Genomic DNA, 8,591 nt, shown 5'->3' with positions numbered 1-8,591 from the left:
ATCCTCCCCTCTCTCTCTACCTCTTCCTCTCCATCCTCCCCTCTCTCCCTCCCTCTTCCTCTCCATCCTCCCCTCTCTCCCTCCCTCTTCCTCTCCATCCTCCCCTCTCTCCCTCCCTCTTCCTCTCCATCCTCCCCTCTCTCCCTCCCTCTTCCTCTCCATCCTCCCCTCTCTCCCTCCCTCTTCCTCTCCATCCTCCCCTCTTCCCCACCCCTCTTCCTCTCCATCCTCCCCTCTTCCTCTCCATCCTCCCCTCTTCCCCTCCATCCTCCCCCCTCTCCCTCCCTCTTCCTCTCCATCTTCCCCCCTCTCCCTCCCTCTTCCCCTCCATCCTCCCCTCTCTCCCTCCCTCTTCCCCTCCATCCTCCCCTCTCTCCCTCCCTCTTCCCCTCCATCCTCCCTCTCTCTCTCTCTCTTCCCCTCCATCCTCCCCTTTCTCCCTCTCTCTTCCCTTCCCCTCCCCTCTTCCCCACCCCTCTTCCCCTCCATCCCCTCTACCCCTCCTTCCCATCTCCTGACATGGACCACCACCCCAAAATAGACCCCAAGATCCATGGAGAGACCAGGAACATGCTCCAACGCATGTTAGTGTGTGTGTGTGTGTGGTGGTCTCATTCTGGGGGGACGTGGCTTCCTGCTCTGGTGAGGTGGCCAGGCCCAGACATGGAGAGAGGACATATGTCCATGTTTTACTCTGCTCATCCTCTCCTCCTGCTCCTATTCTCTCCTACCCTCCTACACTCCCCTCCATTTCTCTTTCCTATCCTCCTCCTGTTTCTCCTCTCTCCTTTCATTTTCTTCTTCCCTCTCTCCCCGCTCTCCTCTTCCGTCCTCTCCGCTCAAGAAGAAACCAGATAACAGCTCAAAGATTAATAGTTCCACATTTACATGCAGTATTCATATGTAGTACAGTACAGTACTGTATGTAATATCAATATGTAGTACATTATATAGTAAAGCATTCAGCACATCAATGCTGCCCTTGGGACTGCTCTTGACAGACCCTCAACCAGCAACAGAGAGAAGTATCGATTATGTGAACGAAGCCAGCATATCCCAATCTCTGAGAGTAAACATGATGGTGACCTGGCTTTGAAACGTTTCACAAAAGAAACTCTCTCTCCCCATCCTCCCCTCTGTCTCTCTTCCTGGCTTCTGACTCAGGAACTCCTGGTACAGATCTCCAGACCTGCATGCTGGGTTTACTAAGCAGGTTTCATTCTTACTTCCTGTTCCATTTTCCTGGCTTCGAGCACACTTGATTCGACAAGCTTCGCATGCCAGGTTTCTAGTGTTGTTAGTGCTTGTTTAGCTCACTCCAATCTTGAACTGTGGCATCAACCACTCTTCAGACTGTTCACAGTCGACAATTTAGACAAAACTCTCAATGGGTGACCCGTTTTCTAAGCTTCTACATCTATGTGTGAGTCAAGCGCAGAACATATTACTCTGTGTAATATACATACTGAAAGTCAAAAAAGTTACATGTAATTTAACTCGCAGTGACGGAATCAATATTGTTGACTTTTTTTCCTCATCTACCCAGGAATACTGCAACTGCAACACTCCAAATAGACAAACAAACCCTACAAATTCTGATTCTAGAACCAGAACCATCTTATAGAACTCTTCCTGGTCCCCCCCAGACACTCACAGTAACATGTTCTCCTTCACAGGCTTGTGCGTCTGGCTTATCAAACTATTGACCGGGGAACGCCGGCACTGGGAGCTGTTGATCAAAACTAGCAGAGGCATTCTGGAGCGTTTATTATACTGGAAAATCAATATGGCTGCTAAGCTCCTCCCACAACCCGCTCTCTCCGGCCAACCGGGCGAGAGACATAGATTGTGATGGCGACACGTCTCTCAGCGCCATGGCGACAGGGCTCCCACGGCGACAGGGTCATAAACCTCCCTGGATGGCTAGGAGAGGAAAAGATTTGTTTTTGTTTGTGGCAAGAAGAAAAAAGAATAGAGAGAAAGAAAAGAACTTCTGATGAATGTGTTTGCCAGACGTGGAACCCTTTCAGCAGAGGTGTCATTTTCACTATGGACTGTTTATAGTTTAGCGGTTGGGGATTGAACTCTCATTCCCCTGCCCACCACTCCTCCTGAGATTCTGCCATTACACCAAAATGGCACTTCAACACCTCCACTTGATTCATTGTCCTCCATTTTACCTGATTCTAAGATCCGTGCCACTCAAAGGCAGGTGAGGCAGGTGAGGCAGGTGTGTCTGTCCTGGCAGAGAGATTCAGAACAGACTCCTAGTGAGGAACATCTCATGTGAGGAACGTCATCTGAAACTCGGGTGTGTAGGCTGCTGCGAGGAGAAGGAGGTCAAGCAGCCCACAGGCTGCCCTCGACAACCACGGATCATTCTGTTTCAGGAATGAGTCATTCACCAGACAGAGAGACTAGTTAAACATGTTACTGTGCGACTCCTCATAGTCATCCAGAAACAAGACATTGAGCTTGTATTGACGTATATCAGGTACTTGTCAGGACGTGCGTAAGGAACGGGCTGTCATACTGGGATGTTTGTGTTTCCCTGCGTGTCTCTCTGAGTGTCTCCTAAAAGCACAGCTGGGAGCTGGGTGTCACATAGCAGGCAGCCAGAGGGCAGACAGAGAGAGAGAGAGGGATGAGAGGGAGGGAGAGGGAAATATGGAAGGAAAGAAAGAGGAAGAGAGGGATAGAGAGAGATAGAGAATGACAGGGAGGGAGAGATGGAGAGAAAGAGGGGGGAATAGACATGGAGGAAGAAAGGGAGATAAAGAGGGAAAAAAAGGGGGGAAGAGAGGAAGAGAAGAAAGAGGACAGAGGTAGAGAGAGAAATGATTCAGACAATCGAAGATCAGACAGAAACAAGAATGAAGCTGTGCCTGAAATATAGAACTAGTGTGCTGAGGAAATGGGGACAGAAAGAACGAGAGAGAGAAAGTGCGACTGAGCGAAAGGTAAAGGAGAAGAGAGAGACGACTGAAAGCGAGAGACTGGTGTGTTTGTCCTAGAGGGCATCTTCAAGGGCATACCTGTTGATGAGACAGACGAGGAGACACTGAGCGAGTCCAGAGAGATGGAGAGGAGAGACGTGGAGAGAAGAGAGAGAGAGAGAGAGAGAGAGGGAGAGAGAGAGAGAGAGAAAAAAAGAGAGAGAGAGTTTACGGATACGGAGGAAGAGAAACAGTCAGTGAGTTGCAGAGCGGAAAGCAGAGTCGCAGGCTGGAGGGAGGGGTGGAGGAAGAATAAGCACAGAGCGAGGGAGAGAAGAGGGAGGGGGAGAGTGAGTGAGTGAGTGAGTGAGTGAGTGAGAGAGAGAAAAAGGGAGGGAGAGAGAGATAAATCCTTACTACATAATGATTAGAAGCCCTTTCTGTGACACGGAGTGTAAGAGTCTGGATTACTGCTGGGCTGACTAGTGCAGGAAAGACAACACACACAGCAAAGGGCACAGGTACCAAGGAAGGGACCACACACACTCACCCACACACACACACACACACACACACACACTGGAGCAAGCAGCAACAAGCCGTAGCAGGCTCCAGCACCCTCCCTGCTGGAGAGACCCACAGAGCTCTGCCTCGGATCCATGCAACAAGCTCCAGCATCGAGACTGGAGGCTGACCTGCTGCTGTCCCCTCCCCTGCCTGAAGCATCTGTCCCTGGGCTCGTCGGGACGGCCCCGACCCTGAAGCATCTGGAGCTCTGGGCCGTCTGTTAGATGGAGGGAGTGCTGAGCCGCTCCGAGCAGAGGAGAACGGGAGGAGAGGGAGGACAGGACTCACACAGGGTCACCCCACACACTTTGTGAGTCCGCAGACCGGATCGCCGGCTGGTGCTTTGACATGGAGTACGCTTGTTTTCAACAGCCTGGCGACACTGAGGCCGGCCCCCAGCGAGGGAACAGGACCGTCAGCGTGCAGTGACCGGAGGGACTGGGGAGGGACTGAGCTTTGAGAGGACAGGCTGATTGGCGCCGATGCTTGCGATGTTTTCACTTTGCTTGAGGCTCAACTCAGGACAGGATAGTGATTATATGAACCGTCAGAGGTGAGAGGATGCCCTGCCCTCTCTAGAGGGAGGAACACACACACACACATTTACACACACACACACACAGACATATATAAACACATGAGCATACCCTCATTCATAAAACCCTAACACATACAGACACATATTCTATCACAGGCATACAAAAAAACCAAACACGTTTGGAACATCTCTTTCACGCCCCATTGAACACACACACACACACGTGCGCTGGCTTGTGACCGGACAGCCACGAGACATCTTACCTGCGCTCCAACTCTCCTTCAGCCGCAAAACAACTCACTACGCCTGCTGTCTCTCTGCACCTTCACCTGTTCCTCCCACTCTTCCTGCGGCTCCGACTGCCTTCAGTGTCCCTCCTTCCATCACTCTCCCCATCCCCTCCCTCCCACCCTCCTTTACCAGGGGGATATGATGTGACCTTCTGTTGGAGAGCAGGAAAGCATGCCACCATCACAGCGGGCTCTGTGCGCCACACTGAAATAGACTCTAACAAGTGCCGAGAGCTAGTGAAAGAGGGAGGGAGAAGAGGAGGAAGAGGGGGGGGGGAAAGGGAAAGAGGACAGCTGAATCGTGGGACACGGAATGAGAGGCTGGGAGCCGTGGCTGCATGTGGACTGCCGACCGAGGTAACTTATCACCTTCGCTCTTCCTCATCCTCATCCTCATCCATCGAGGACCTTTAGAGTCTCAACCCTTTCTTGATCTGTTCCGCTATCTGTTGCATCCATCGCTGTATTGTGTTTGATAGATTTGATCCAAAGTGAGGTGCAAGACAGGGGGATTTGAACCTGCAACCTCTTGATCTACAGTCAAAGGCTCTACCCTGAGTTATACTCTCCCCCGTGTGTCTATGGGTCAGAGTGTTCCCAGATGAAGATGTTTGGGTTGTTTCAGTGTAGTGAGGACCACTGTTTTAACTCTCTGCTTGTGTGGGTTTTGCTCTGGAAATGGAACAATACTGTTCCTTCTCTTTATCCCCCATTGACTGTCCTGTCCCGTTCTTCCCTCCCTCTCCCCACCTCCCTCCCTCCCTCTCCCCACCTCCCTCCCTCTCCCCACCTCCCTCCCTCCATCTCCTCACCTCCCTCCCTCCCTCTCCCCACCTCCCTCCCTCTCCCCACCTCCCTCCCTCCATCTCCTCACCTCCCTCTCCCCACCTCCCTCCCTCCCTCTCCCCACCTCCCTCCCTCTCCCCACCTCCCTCCCTCCATCTCCTCACCTCCCTCCCTCCCTCTCCCCACCTCCCTCCCTCTCCCCACCTCCCTCCCTCCATCTCCTCACCTCCCTCTCCCCACCTCCCTCCCTCCCTCTCCCCACCTCCCTCCCTCTCCCCACCTCCCTCCCTCCCTCTCCCCACCTCCCTCCCTCTCCCCACCTCCCTCCCTCTCCACACCTCCCTCCCTCCCTCTCCCCACCTCCCTCCCTCTCCCCACCTCCCTCCCTCCCTCTCCCCACCTCCCTCCCTCTCCCCACCTCCCTCCCTCTCCACACCTCCCTCCCTCTCCCCACCTCCCTCCCTCTCCCCACCTCCCTCCCTCTCCCCACCTCCCTCCCTCCCTCCCTCTCCACACCTCCCTCCCTCTCCACACCTCCCTCCCTCTCCCCACCTCCCTCCCTCTCTACACCTCCCTCCCTCTCCCCACCTCCCTCCCTCTCCACACCTCCCTCCCTCTCCACACCTCCCTCCCTCTCCCCACCTCCCTCCCTCTCCCCACCTCCCTCCCTCTCCACACCTCCCTCCCTCTCCCCACCTCCCTCCCTCTCCACACCTCCCTCCCTCTCCCCACCTCCCTCCATCTCCCCACCTCCCTCCCTCTCCCCACCTCCCTCCCTCTTCCCACCTCCCTCCCTCCCTCTCCACATCTCCCTCCCTCCCTCTCCCCACCTCCCTCCCTCTCCCCACCTCCCTCCCTCTCCACACCTCCCTCCCTCTCCCCACCTCCCTCCCTCTCCCCACCTCCCTCCCTCTCCCTCCCTCCCTCTCCCCACCTCTCTCCCCACCTCCCCACCTCCCTCCCTCTCCCCACCTCCCTCCCTCTCCCCACCTCCCTCCCTCTCCCCACCTCCCTCCCTCCCTCTCCCCACCTCCCTCCCTCTCCACACCTCCCTCCCTCTGTCCCTCGTTCCACCTGCTATCAGAGATGAGTGATTTTCAGGTGTTTAGTTTAGTGTTTGGGTGCAGAGGTGCAGCTTTGATCTTTAACCAGAGTTGCTTTTGGTGGTGACTGTTCATGATTAAATGTTCTAGCGGTTTATCTTTCTGAGCGGTCTGAGATGTGTGTTTGTGTGTGCGTGTCCTGTTTGTGTGCATGTGAGTGCATGACGAATGTATGCTTGTGTGTGCCTGTGTGTATACATCTACTGTACGTGTGTGTGTGACAGTGTGACTGATCCATCGCCTTGCTTCAGCTCCCAGTATCGCTGAGGATTAGACAGGAGTGGATCGATGCATCATTATAAACAGGCCGAACAGCAATAAGGACACTGGGCTGGCTGTTGCAAGGCTGTGTGACGTAGCTGGAGAAATTGAATTGCCATAGAAGAGTCACTTCAGTCCTGTGAAGAGCGATGAGGGGAGAGGAAGTGAGAGAAAGGAGGAGTTGGAAAAGGGCAAACGTAAAGGGGTGAGGGGGCAGGGAGAAGGAGAAAGGAGAGGGGGGAGAGGGAGAAGGAAAGGGGGGAGATGGGAAAGGAGAAGGGGGAGGGAGAGAAAGAAAAATGTGGGGAGAGGAGAGAGAGGAATAGGAGAGTAGGGGGGTGAGAGGAGTTGAGGAGTGGAGAGGAGAACATGAGATTAGGGTTGGGAGGAGAGGTGAGGGCAGCTTGTGGACGAGAGGAAGAGGGGGAGAGAGGGAGGAAAGGGAGAGGGGAGAGAGGGAGAGGGGGAGAAAGGGAGAGAGGGGGAGAGAAGGGAGAGGGGGTGAGGGGGAGAGGGGGAGAGAGGGGGAGAGGGGGAGAGAGAGGGGGAGGAAAGGGAGAGGGGAGAGAGGGAGAGAGGGAGAGGGGGAGAGAGGGAGAGAGAGGGAGAGAGGGAGAGATGGGGAGAGGGGGAGAGAGGGGGAGAGGGGAGAGAGGGAGAGAGGGGGAGGCAAGGAGGGATGGTTTTGGCGGCGATCAAGGCGAGGAGTAGGAGAAGCGAGGGCTAGAGGAGGAAGGAGAGCATATGAGTATAAATGGAGTCATTTCTTCAGACATCACTCAGAACTAGCCCACAGGGCAATCAGATGTCAACATATGGGTTTGATTGACAGCTGTCAATCCCCCATGTCTGTGCTTGTGTGACTACCAGATAAGGCAGCTGCTGTACCCTCTCACACAGAACACAGCCCCCAGGACCGGCAGAGACCGGGAATTGTTTAGTAAACAGCTTTGCTTCACCGAGGTCTGCAATCACCACATACGTTCAGATACGTCTCGAGTGGGAGATCTGAGATCTCTCAGTCCGGTGTTAAAGACACAGTCAAGGTCAAACAGCAGGGATGATTGAGGGGAAGAGGGACAGGGGAAAGGAGAGATGGAGGAACAGCGGACAGTATTTGGGAAAATAATATTCACAAAGGTTCTTTTTATAGTTTTGGTATTTCTGCGTGTCTGGTTCCACAGCCAGCATGCCTGTTTTGAACAAAGGTCACTTTTCACAGTGATTATACTGAAGACATGCAGTCTAGTCCACTATTACCGGCCCTCCAATTATGGATGGTGTGTGTGTTTGTGCGCGTGTGCCTGTGCAGGATGAATGCTAGCTGGGCGGTGGGTCTGGCTCCAGAGCAGGTGGGGTGTGTGGCCTGCAGGGGGAGCGGGGACTTCAGTCACAAGCTCTGCAGAGGGAGACAGGGTGGAGCGTCACTGCTTCAGAGACCAGTCTGGTCTCTCTGGTCCGGAGGCACACACCTGCTGAGCTGGAAGTGTGTGTGTGTGTGTGTGTTGGGGGGAGAGGGTTAACACATGTAGAGGCCAGACCATGCTTTGGTGAAGAGAGAACAGATGCATTGGTCCCAGGATATTCTGGCTCCTCACCTCTAGAACAGGCTACACACACACAAATATACACAACAATACACACGCACACACACTCCCACACAATCACACACACACACACGTTGTGTGTGTTCTTAGCACGTTGCTGATTTAGCATGAGGTTGATGACGTCATCATCCTGGTCACATGATGTGGAGTGAGGCTGCGGAGAGGGGGAGGGGCTTCACTGCTGATGACCGTGGGGAGGGGTGGATAGGAGGGAGGGAGGGAGGGAGGAAGGAGAGGAGGGGGAGGAGAGGAGATGGAGGAGAGGAGAAGAGGGGGAGGAGATGAGGGGGAAGGAGGGAGGGATAGATTAGACGAGAGAGGCAGGTAGAGATGGAGGGACTGCAGGAAGGAGACATGGACGGAGAGATAGATGAGAGAGAGATGGAGTCAACAGATGAAGAAAGAGAGGGAGAGAGAGAGTGAGAGAGAGAGAGAGAGAGAGAGAGAGAGAGAGAGAGAGAGGGGACAAATGAAAAGTTAGGGACTGAGTTAGGACAGGGTAG

This window comes from Hypomesus nipponensis, chromosome 17, assembly GCF_054491055.1.
Source record: "Hypomesus nipponensis isolate SF chromosome 17, ASM5449105v1, whole genome shotgun sequence".
In the NCBI taxonomy this organism is placed as follows: Eukaryota; Metazoa; Chordata; class Actinopteri; order Osmeriformes; family Osmeridae; genus Hypomesus; species Hypomesus nipponensis.
Note: the sequence above shows the minus strand (reverse complement) of the source record.